Genomic DNA, 11,763 nt, shown 5'->3' with positions numbered 1-11,763 from the left:
ATACGCACCCAATTTTTATGAATTTTTTTAAATTTTTTTTTTTTTTTTTTTTTTTTTAAGTCCCAAAGATCGTCACACACGCAGGGATTCAATGGGTCCCATTTTTAAAGTCTTTGGTATGGTCTTAACTAGGCTGGATGTCATTTTTTTTGTTGGCGTTGATTTCTCCGACTGCCCCTAAACGCACCACCGCGCTCCGTGCGCACACGGCGGCTCTGTATGGGAGAGACGTTGAAGAGGAATAAAAACACCCTTGGAAACCAAAACTTGCCCCTCGTCGTGACTCGGAGCCGCAACAAATGTTTCGGATTTGTGTAGGGTACATTGTGACAGACGGCAAACTAGCAGGTGATCGAGCGAGCGTCTGATACAAGAGCATTGCGGTCGTATGGAGCGTGTTTGAAATGAACAGCAGAGACGAAAGGAACAAGGCAAAGTGTTGTGAAATAAAATATTACCTGTAATACGCATTTTGTTATTTGCTGATTGAAACTGCTAATTAAACTGTGAATTGAAACTAATAGGTGGAGAACTGAACTCTCGCTCTTTATATAGCTGACGTGTCTTGCGCAACCGTTCTGCGCATCTGTAATGGCGGCCTCCGTATGACGTCCGGTCCGCGATGGAGATTAAAAAACAAACAATATTTGACAATAACACACCATCGAGGATTGCACCATCGCATCAAACGATGTGTCGTCAATTATGAATTTTACTAAGTGTGTTGGGCAGGATGGCTGAATGCGATGCGCGATTGACAACAAACAAGAAGAAAGGTGAGTTTTATTTCGGGGGAGATTTGTCATGTCTCGTCCCCAGTTTTGCTATGTGTCTAGGTTGCCATAGTTTCTGTTCGTGTCACCCCGCTCTTCCTGTGTCACCTCAATCGATGTAACGTGTTTTGTATTTAAGTCCTGTCTGCCCCTCGCTCACCGTTGGATCATTGCATGTGTTACTGTCATTCTGTTCCTGTCTTTGGTAATGTCACCCTGTCTTTTTGTTCCACGACTTTGTCGGTCAGTCCTGTTGTTGGTTTTGTTGTACCATGACTTTATTTAAAAACAAATAAAAATAAAAAAAATAAAAAATTTAAAAAAAAAAAAAAAATTTTTTTTTTCTTTGTACCCATGTATAATACGCACCCCAGATTTTAGGACAATAAATTAGTAAAATATTGCGCACTATACACGGAAAAAAACGGTAATTTAAATACGCCATGACCCAAATTCGTTCCGGGGATGCTACGGCCACAAAAGTCAAAAAGTCAAAGTCAGCTTTATTGTCAATCTCTTCACATGTCAAGACACACAAAGAAACCGAAATTATGTTTTGTCTATCCCACGGTGACGAGACATATTACACGATAGACATACAAGTAAACGACACAATATAAAAACAAGAAGGCACAAACAATAAATAAGAGTGATGAATAAATAATAAATAAACAGATAACACAATAAATAAGAAGAGCAAAACGGAGCCAGTGTGCATACAGCAGACAGTAAGCATAGCGCAAAAGTACAGGACGCTACGCAGAAAGGGGAAGCGAGTTCAGGATCCTAACAGCCTGGAGTATGAAGCTGTTATTGAGTCTGGTGGTGCGGGAGCGCAGGCTCCTATACCTCTTCCCAGAGAGCAGAAGATCAAACAAAGAGTGAGCGGGGTGACTCACATCACTAACAATCGTGGTCGCCTTGCGGGTGAGATGGGAGATGTAAATGTCTTTCAAGGAGGGGAGTGAAGCACCAATAATCTTACCAGCCGTGTTCACTATGCGCTGCAGGGCCTTCAAGTTGTAGTCAGTGCAGCCGCCACCCCAAACAGCAATACAGCTGGAGAGGACGCTCTCAATGGTGCCACGGTAAAATGTAGTCATGACGGCCGGAGGCTATACAGTCATGCAATAGCATACAAGAAATTTAGGTTCTTTTCTTTAGGATCTTCAGCCGAGATACCCAGGCAGACCATGAAAGAATGTTACGGTTGAGCGTTCTCTCTCGCGCTCTCTCTCTCGCTCTTGCACACACGCGCACACGCGCACACACGCACACGCGCACACACGCTATCATACGGAGGGCGCCGTTACAGATGCGCAGAACGGATGTGCAAGACACGTCAGCTCTATAAAGAGCGAGAGTTCAGTTCTCCACCTATTAGTTTCAATTCACAGTTTAATTAGCAGTTTCAATCAGCAAATAACAAAATGCGTATTACAGGTAATATTTTATTTCACAACACTTTGCCTTGTTCCTTTCGTCTCTGCTGTTCACTTCAAACACGCTCCATACGACCGCAAAGCTCTCGTATCAGACGCTTGCTCGATCACCTGCTCGTTTGCTGTCTGTCACAATGTACCCTACACAAATCCGAAACATTTGTTGCGGCTCCGAGTCACGACGAGGGGCAAGTTTTGGTTTCCAAGGGTGTTTTTATTCCTCTTCAACGTCTCTCCCGTACAGAGCCGCCTTTTTCACGTCCGTACGCCTCTTTCCCGTGCGCGCACGGAGCGCGGTGGTGCGTTTACTGGCAGTCGGAGAAATCAACGCCAACAAAAAAAATTACATCCAGCCTAGTTAAGACCATACCAAAGACTATAAAAATGGGACCCATTGCCTCCCTGCGTGTGTGACGATCATTGGGACTTAAAAAAAAAAATAATTCATAAAATTGGGTGCGTATTATACATGGGTACAGGCTTTTTTCCAGCATCAGCATGCCATTTTTAGGGTGCGTATTATACATGGGGGCGCACTATACACGGAAAAAAACGGTAGTCTCCTCTTTTGTTCTGTGTGGGTGAGTCTTGGTTTTTGTTTTTTCGACTTCTAATTCTTTTTCTTGCTGCTTCATTAAATTTCCTAAGCCTTAATTCGGTATCGATTATTTCGTATTAACTATGTCGAGCATAGTTTTATATGCGGTAATTACAACTTTAAAATGTCTTTATTTCCCTATCATAGTCATTCTTTAAATCCGTTTAATTCTTTTAAAGTGAAGACAGCTTTAATCCTTAACATCAGGAATTGTCAGATCTGATTCGAAGAAGTTATCTTCAGCTCAGCTTTGTTTTTGTTCCTTTTTTTTTGCTCAGTTCCTTTGTTTTTGGTGGGGCCGGAAAGTTCAAATACTTGCATCTAATCATTTTTATCTTTATTTACTCACCCTCTGCTCCTCCAAGATTGAAATGATATCCTCCGACAATCCTCTGCCACGCTAAAAAGCACTCGCTGACAACATAATGTCCTCCTCGCTGGTCAAAACCACACCACAAACTGATGTTCCCGACGCCACGCCAAAAAGTCAGAATTCTGACTTTATTCTCGGAATTCTGACTTCAAGTCAGAATAAAGTCGGAATTCTGACTTTATTCTGACTTTGACGTTAGAATTCTGCCTTTATTCTTAAAATTCTGACTTTAAAGTGAAGGCTTCTCCATCATTTTCTGTGATGACCCCTAGGGAGAAGAAAAACATTTTGCGCCCCCCTACGCTTGTACCCTTAACATTAATGTTTATTCAATGATTGAAGAAAAACAAAAAATAAATAAAAAAGAAAGATCAACTTAAAATAAAGCGCAACTTTATTTATAACATTTTTTTTTGTCTGTAACAGAACAGATTCAATGTGCATCATTTTGCCTGAAATTAAAAAATAAAATGTTTAAACTCTAAACACTCTTGACCAACTGCCATTTTATGCTGAAAAAAATACAATAAAATAATAACAAACATGCATAATATTAAATTAAATAACAGCAATAAATAATATTCAATTCAAAGTAATCAGCAACATTAACTAGTGTTGGCTCGTGAGGGAACGATTCATTCAAAAACAACGAATCTTTTCAGCGAACGAGTGAACAAATCAGTTCCTGAACACATCGCTAAGTCACAGCACCGCAGACCTAAATTCCACGTACGTACTTCTGCGCGTAATTTTTTATTACATCGGTAGGACCAGAGGAGAGCACGAACGCAGTCCCCCACTATCAGAAATTATGCAGTCGAGATTCCCTCATTCGGGGGAAATCGCAGGAGTCAGCACTACCGGCATGCAGCGGTTGAGTCTCACCCTGGGTAAACAACTTTCTTGATCATGGTGTCTCCCCTGCCAGGTAAGCATGAATTGTATAAGTTGCTGGGCCGCCGTCTTTACCGCACACGCCATCTTCAGTCACGGGCTTAATTGCGACAAACGTGTGGCACACGTACACACTTAGTGGATGAAACAGAATTCGTAGAACTGTTTATATAGTACCTTTAGTCATTACAGAACCAAAGCATGATAAATTAAGTAAAAAATAGATTCAAAAACACTACCATCATGCTTTGCTTCTTTTTCTACCCTTAATTACCCCTACACCCGCGCCTTTGTTCACCTCCTTTTTCTTAGAGTCGCCATCTAGTGGTGATGGCAACAACCCCAAAAAAATAAAGTGAAATAATATCTGCAAAAACATGCCCATCACACATTGCCTCTTTTAACCTGAGAACCCAAAAACTATGAATTTGTATTTATTGAAAACCTCCAACATTACCACTGAATAATTTTTTCTGAACAAGTTTTGAAAACGACATTTTCTTGAAAATTTGAGAATAAGAATTGTAATAAAAATTCTTGAAAGAATGCTAGGAAAATCTCAAGCAAAGAAACACATTTTAATTATATTTTAGAACGGTTACGTAAATTCTTGCTGCCTCTTAAGGAGAAACGTCTTAGAGAGATGAGACCCCATCAAGTCATAACTGACTGCTTCACCCTGTGAGAATGAAGCAAACAGATTGAAATGGTTTTCTCACATATTGAACTATTGATTTGACCAGGAGAGGGGGTGCACCGCGCCTCGAGGTACTGCAATAACAGGTCGATGCGTGGAGTGAACAGGACAAGCCCCTTTTCAAACTCCCTATTCCAAAAATCAGTTTAATATGTGTTCCCCAGACGGGGGACATATCAGATATTATACTGATAAGAACACTACACTTGATCTCAGCTAAAAGAGAAGTGATAACCCGAAATGGCTCTGAGGCTACGACTTAAATAAAGGGACTACCAATTCAAGTTACGGTTACATTTATCAACTGATGCTAATGCCACATCCTGACCCCTGTGAATTCCCCAAATGTGGGATTCTCGACTGCATAATTTCTGCTAGTTCTTTCTGTTTAAAACAAAACTTTTGCGCAGTAGTACGCACACGGAGTTTAGGTCTACAGTGCTGTGACACACTGAACGCTTTTGAGTCGTGATGGACACATGAGGCTTCTTTGGTGTAACTACCGAAGTCGAAGTAGTTGTCTTTCGCCGCTGGGCGGAGCTGTTGTGGCTCTGGCGAAGCTTCAAATTTTGCATGGTGTGCAACAGGCACGTGCACTCATAGGAGCCAGGTGAGGCAGTGCCTTGCCACAAGGGGCAGTAAAGGGCTCAACAAGGTTTCCTCAGCTGTCACCATCCATTCATCCATTTTCTGTACCGCTTTAACCCCACGGGGGTCGCGGGCTTGCCGGAGCCTATCCCAGCTGTCATCGGGCAGTAGGCGGGGGACATCCTGAACTGGTTGCCAGCCAATCGCACGGCACACAGAGACGAACAACCATATGCACCCGCACTCACCCCTAGGGGCAATTTGGAGCGCTCAATCGGCCTACCAAGCATGTTTTTTGGGGATGTGGGAGGAAACCGGAGTGCTCGGAGAAAACCCACGCGGACACGGAGAGAACATGCAAACTCCACACAGGGAGGGCCGGAGGTGGAACCGAACCCGCACCCTCCTTACTGTGAGGCGGACGTGCTAGCCAGCGCGCCACCGAGCCGCCTGTCACCATAAGTTGTTAAAAAATGAATAATATAATAAAACATAATATAATATCTGTTCTGTGTTCTATGCTTTTAATGCAATTTTGGTGTGTTTTTTATACATTTGGATCATTTTCATAGTCAAAATAGCTGTATTTCTTGTTCAAATAACAACGGGAGACGAGAATCATGGAGGCTGAGGCAGTGACAGGTAGTGCCTCTCAGGGCGAGCGTGTGAGTGTGCACCACTCACACACTGTACTGAGCGCGTGCAAACGTGCAAAAAATCTGACTTTGAGTGACTCATGTCTTCCGCCGCTAGCTTCCATGCTCCAGCAGCTTTATGGCCCTGTATGACGTCGTAAAAGGCCCCCTGCTATGCTTTGATCAGCAGGGGAGCGGCTGCACCCCATCCTGTGTGTTCCCACACCCCCACTTTCAACCCCACTCTGTTTCTCTCAATAAATATGCAACTGAAAAGGCCCGAGTCAGACTTCATTCGACCATCGCTGTAAGCACAGCGACGAGTGAACTCTCCGCCTGCAGGTGTCTGAAACGACTAACTTGTCTCCAGTGTGGTTCTTGCAAAATAAGTTAGAGTGAGCACCACCCTAACACTCAGCCTGTGTCAGAAGTAGTATGACGTACGGAAGTGAGGCATGGGCCCTGAAAACAGAACACGAAGACAAACTAAACAGAGCAGAAATGAGGATGATCAGATGGATGTGTGGTGTGTCAATGAGGGAGGAAAAGACCAGTGCAGAGCTGAGACAGAAGATTGGGAGTGGAGGCCATAGTGGATGTGGTGAGGAGAGGCAGACTCCGATGGTACGGACATGTAGTGAGGAAGGACGAGAACGACTGGGTGAAGAAAGAGACATGAAGGCACTCGGCATCAACCACGAGATGGCCATGGACCGTTCTCGGTGGAAGAAGGCCATATCGAGAACCCAGTCCAACCCAGCGGCATCTGGAAAGCGGACTTTAAACCGATGATAATGTAGCCTGATCAAAATGAATAAAACTTCTCTCGGTATGTGCATTCACGTGTAACATTGAAGGAGGTGGACGTGTGTTTCAATATGTATATAAATACCATCATTGTCTATTAAGAAACTAAAAGTTGATGGAACACATTTTGTTATGAAGGGCTGCTGTGTTTTAACTAGGAAAGACTGATGTGTTTATGGATGAAGATGACTTGTACTTGTGATTGTGCTTGTGAACAGTAAAGATTCAAGAATTTCTATTTGCCATGTTTTAGCGTGCCAAACAAGGAATTTGACCTCGGTACCTCTGTTCAACATTTAGGTAACTAACAACACTCAGGACGTGTGAAAAATGACAAATATTCTCCCAGGAGGGCAACGAAGAACTCAAAACTCCAACTAGGGAAAATGAGAAACCTTGAGAAGAGACCACAGATGGGAGGGTCCCTCTTCCAGATATAAAATAGTGTAGACAATTAAAAAAAAGGTGTGGAGAGCGGGATGTTATTGCAAAGCTATGACTCTGAGACTCTAAGAGTGGTGTGAATTCATCAGAGCAACAGCCTGGGGGAAGAAGCTGGTTTGGGCGTACAGAGCTCTATAATGCCGCCTGGAGGGGAGTAGTTCAAACAGACTGCAACCTGGGTGAGAAGGTTCTGTAGAGATGTTACTTGCACGTTTCCTGGTCCTGGACAGGTACAAGTCTTGGATAGGTGGGAGGTGCAGAGGACAGAGTGTAGAAGGTCTTCAGCAGCTCCCGGGGCAGGTTGAACTCCTTCTCAGGAAGTACAGCCTCTGCTGGACCTTCTTCCGGACAGAGTCTATGTGGCCGGTCCATTTCAGGTCCCGAGAGATTGTGGTCCCCAGGAACTTGAAGGTGTCTGTGGAGAGAATAGTATTACTGCGGATAGTGAGGGGTGAAAGTGGTGAAGGGTCTCGCCTGAAGTCCACTGTCATCTCCACGGTCTTGAGCGGGTTCAGCTCCAGGTGGTTTTGGCTGCGCGTGGACCAGCTGCTCCACCTCCTGTCTATACGCAGTCTCGTCACAGTCCTGGATCAATCCGATAAGAGTGGTGTCGTCCGCATACTTCAGAAGCTTCACAGAAGAGTCACCTGAGAAGAAATTGTTGGTGTAGAGAGAGAAGAGCAGTGGGGAGAGGACGCACCCCTGAGGGGCGCCAGTATTGGTGGTCCGGGGGTCGGATGTGATGCTCCCCGGCCTCACACTGTTGGTCAGGAAGCTGGTGATCCACTGACAGGTGGAGCCAGGCACCGAGAGCTGGATGAGCTTCTGTTGGAGGATGTCAGGAGCGATGGTGTTGAATGCCGAGCTGAAGTCCACAAACAGGATCCTGGCGTACATTCCTGGGGTGTGCAGGTGGTGCAGGGTGGAGTGCAGTCCCATGTTGACCGCACCTCACACAGCTCCAGGGAACGGTTGAAGATCCGTGCAAAGGTGGGTGCCAGCTCAGCACAGACTTTCAAGCAGGAAGGTGACACGCCGTCTTGGCCCGGTGCCTTCCTGATCTTTTGGCCTCTGCAAGAGAGGGAGTAGGTGACAACGGTGATGCAGGTGTGGACAGAGCGGTTGTGGGGGGAGGTGAGTATGTTGATTGTGCTGCAGGAGGTCCTGTAGTGTGGGAGGACCGATCAAACCTAGAGTAGAACCTCTTTAGCTGGTTTGCAAGCCTTGGGCTCGCCACAGGGCAGGGGGTTTGTTTCTTGAAGCCCGTGATGCTCTGCAGTGAGGTGTCTCTCCAGGCTCTCCCCATAACACTTGCTGGCTGTCCTCACCTCTCGGTTCAGTGTGTTTCTGGTCTGCTTGAACAGGTCCCGGTCGCCACTCCTGTAGGCCTCCTCCTTGACTTTGCGCAGCCTCCTGAGGTTCGGTGTAAACCAAGGTTTGTCGTTGTTGTACGTGCAGAAGGTCTTGGTCTGCACACACAGATCCTCACAAAAACTGATGTATGATGTGACAGTGTCAGTGAGTTCATTGTGCAGTCAATTGGTGCCCAATTGGTGCCCAATTGGTGCAGTCAAAGCAGGCTTGGAGGTCCTGCCTAGGTCCTGCCTAGACTCCACTGTCCACTTCCTCACAGTCCTCACCACAAGCTTAGAAGTCTTTAATTTCTGCCTGTAGGCCGGATCAGATTAACTAGACAGTGGTCCGAGAGTCCTAAAGCTGCACGAGCCACAGAGTGGTGTGCATCCTTAATTACGGTGTAGCAGTGGTCCAGTGTCTGTGCCCCTCTGGTGTGCTATCTGTACTTGGGGACTTTGTGTGCGAGTTTCGCCCTGTTAAAATCACCTAGAACAATGATTAGTGAATTTGGTAGAGGTTTCTCCATGTCTGTCACCTGGTCAGGCAGCATCTGCGTGGCTTCACTCGCACGTGCGTGTGGTGGAATGTAAACGGCCGCCATGACGATCGAGGAGAACGGCCGGCAGTTCATGAAAACTGTGTTGGGAAAAAGATACTTTTTATCATTGGATTCTATGTATCTACTTATGTGTGCAAGATCTTCCACAGTATGTGACAGTTTGACCTCGTGATAATGAGTTGGGAGCACATGGCTGGCTAAGGAGCACATGACTGGAGTCATGAGTCGCGCTATACAATAAACTCCTTAGTTAGCTATTCATGAACAGATCATGAGTTTGGTATGAGATGGCTGAAGCAGACAAACGTCTTATTTAATCTAAAGTCATGAGCACGCCACAGATGTATGCATCCCAGGGGCACTAAGACCCTAAGACCCTGTCTTTGTTAAGCTAAAGTCATGAGATGACCATACTGCTCTTTCCATAATAGCATCCCTGTTGTTCTGTGGTCATGAGATTTAATTATGAGATGTCATTCCTGTTTAAGAAACTATGCATTCATGTAGATTTCCCCCATTGTTGTTCCTCAATAAAAGGCACGACCAAACTGGAGGAAGCGTGCGAATCTCAGCCGCACTTGCTGTGTGTCTGGTTTACCCCCTTCTGCAGACGTCGCTTGCCATCGAAGACATCTCCTGCCCCTGTGAGATTCTTTTCAGATAAAGGTTGTGAACCCAACAAAGTGTTTCTAGGAGAGTGCTGCGAGACTCTTTCAACACCGTGACATCAGTACAGCAACGTTCATTAATACAGAAACAGATACCTCCTCCCTTTTATCTGTAGCCACCTTCTATTAAATCAGTGGTCTCTAACCTTTTTTGCGCCACGGACCGGTTATGTGTCAGAAATATTTTTGTGGACCGGCATTTATATAAATAAATAATACATTTATATACAGTATTTTTCGGTCGCGTTCTTTTTTCATACTTTGGGTGGGGGGGCGACTTATACTCAGGAGCGACATATATGTGAACTTTTTCACAAATTTTTACTTGATCATGAACACTTTACTTACTAGTATAGTTGATCACTTCACATGTAAATTTCACTTCAAACCGCATGAGGGCGCACTATGGATGTGGAATAATTGGAGCCTCACTGACAATGAGTTCCATTCACTGACTTCCGAAGTCGGGACATTTAGTGATTTGGAGTGACATCGATTATTGGATAAACTTGTTATTTATGTTAAAGTTATTTGATATGTAGTTTATTTAGAGTAGCAACGTGTATGTTGTTAGACTTCAGTAGTTTCCGATTTTGTAGGGAGGCATCAGGGCGTGGGGGGGCGGAAAGAGCAATCCCGGGTGCTTGCGTGTGTTGGCTCACATGTTGAGCTCTTGATTTGTGAAATAAAGAGCCAGCCTTACAAAATTACTCTTTTTTTCCACAATTTGATATATTTTAACGCTTTGATTATCATATTATTTTTTGTGTAAAACCTATCAGATATAAAGCTAGATTTTATGATAGTTATTAATGGTAAAATGATTGTAGTCTTCTTCTTTACTAGAAAAGGATCCAAAGCGTGTTCTGCCTTACAGCCCTGAGGAGGACATGTGGCCAGGCGTGGCACACCATCCGTTCCCTGAAGGAGGAATGGCAGAGACTGCAGCACGGACAGAAAGCAACCAAGTAGGAAACACTCACACGCATGCACGCACGCACACACACGCACACACATGAATGTGTGAACTGTATCCAAAAATGACAATATTTTCCTCCCAGCATGAGCTTGCTGAGACAAAACTCATCCCTGTCCAAGCAGAAGAACGATATGGTGTCCATGCACCAGAGACTCATGGCCAAGCTGGACTTCTTCGACACCACCGTTCATATAGACACGGACAAATACCAGCAGACCGCCACTGGAATTGGTATTGTGTTAACTCTGTTTCTTTGAATGGGAACAGATCATTGGATTAATTGAATTTCAAAGTCAAAAGTCAAAGTCAAAGTCTGCTTTATTGTCAACATCTTCACATGCCGAGACACACAAAGAGATCGAAATTACGTTTTCCCTATCCCACGGTGACAAAACATATTACACGATACACATCCAAGTAAACAACGCAATATAAAAAACAAGAAGGCACAAACAATAAATAATAAGAGCAACAATAAATAATAAATAAATAGATAACACAACGAATAAAAGCCAGTGTGCATACAGACAGTAAAAGTTCAGGACGCTACGCAGAACGGGGAAGCGAGTTCAGGATCCTGACAGCCTGGAGTATGAAGCTGTTTGAGAGTCTGGTGGTGCGGGAGCGCAGGCTTCTGTACCTCTTCCCAGAGGGCAGAATTTGAATGCAATTTGATGGTGGACCTTACCAGAAATGGACTGAAGTACAATCAGCGGTGAAGATAGTATTAGAAGTTCCGATGGATTTGAAGTCCATCATCGCCTTATCCACCATGTATTTGGACGGTGTGTATTACAAAATGTGCTTGTGGCCGAGCGGTTAAGGAGACCAGAAATCCATTGGGGTCTCACCTCACAGGTCCAGATCCTGCTGAACACGATCCAGATTTTCAAGAATGTGGTGTAATATGAGATACTCACCACATTTGGACGATGTACATTACACAGTGT

At 44.6% G+C, this 11,763-nt stretch overlaps 2 non-coding genes across 2 annotated transcripts; both read right to left on the bottom strand.

The window, feature by feature from the left end:
- Nucleotides 1-3,957: 3,957 nt before the first annotated feature.
- Nucleotides 3,958-4,122, bottom strand: LOC133156271 (U1 spliceosomal RNA). The gene has a single exon (XR_009714838.1). It is a non-coding gene; the product is annotated as a U1 spliceosomal RNA (small nuclear RNA).
- A 704-nt stretch (nt 4,123-4,826) lies between these two features.
- LOC133156275 (U2 spliceosomal RNA) lies at nt 4,827-5,009 on the bottom strand. Its single transcript, XR_009714841.1, has one exon. It is a non-coding gene; the product is annotated as a U2 spliceosomal RNA (small nuclear RNA).
- Between the last annotated feature and the right edge of the window lie 6,754 nt (nt 5,010-11,763).

The sequence above is a fragment of the Syngnathus typhle genome, linkage group LG6 (assembly GCF_033458585.1).
Source record: "Syngnathus typhle isolate RoL2023-S1 ecotype Sweden linkage group LG6, RoL_Styp_1.0, whole genome shotgun sequence".
Lineage (NCBI taxonomy): Eukaryota > Metazoa > Chordata > Actinopteri > Syngnathiformes > Syngnathidae > Syngnathus > Syngnathus typhle.
Note: the sequence above shows the minus strand (reverse complement) of the source record. Positions and strands in the feature narration are given on the sequence as shown.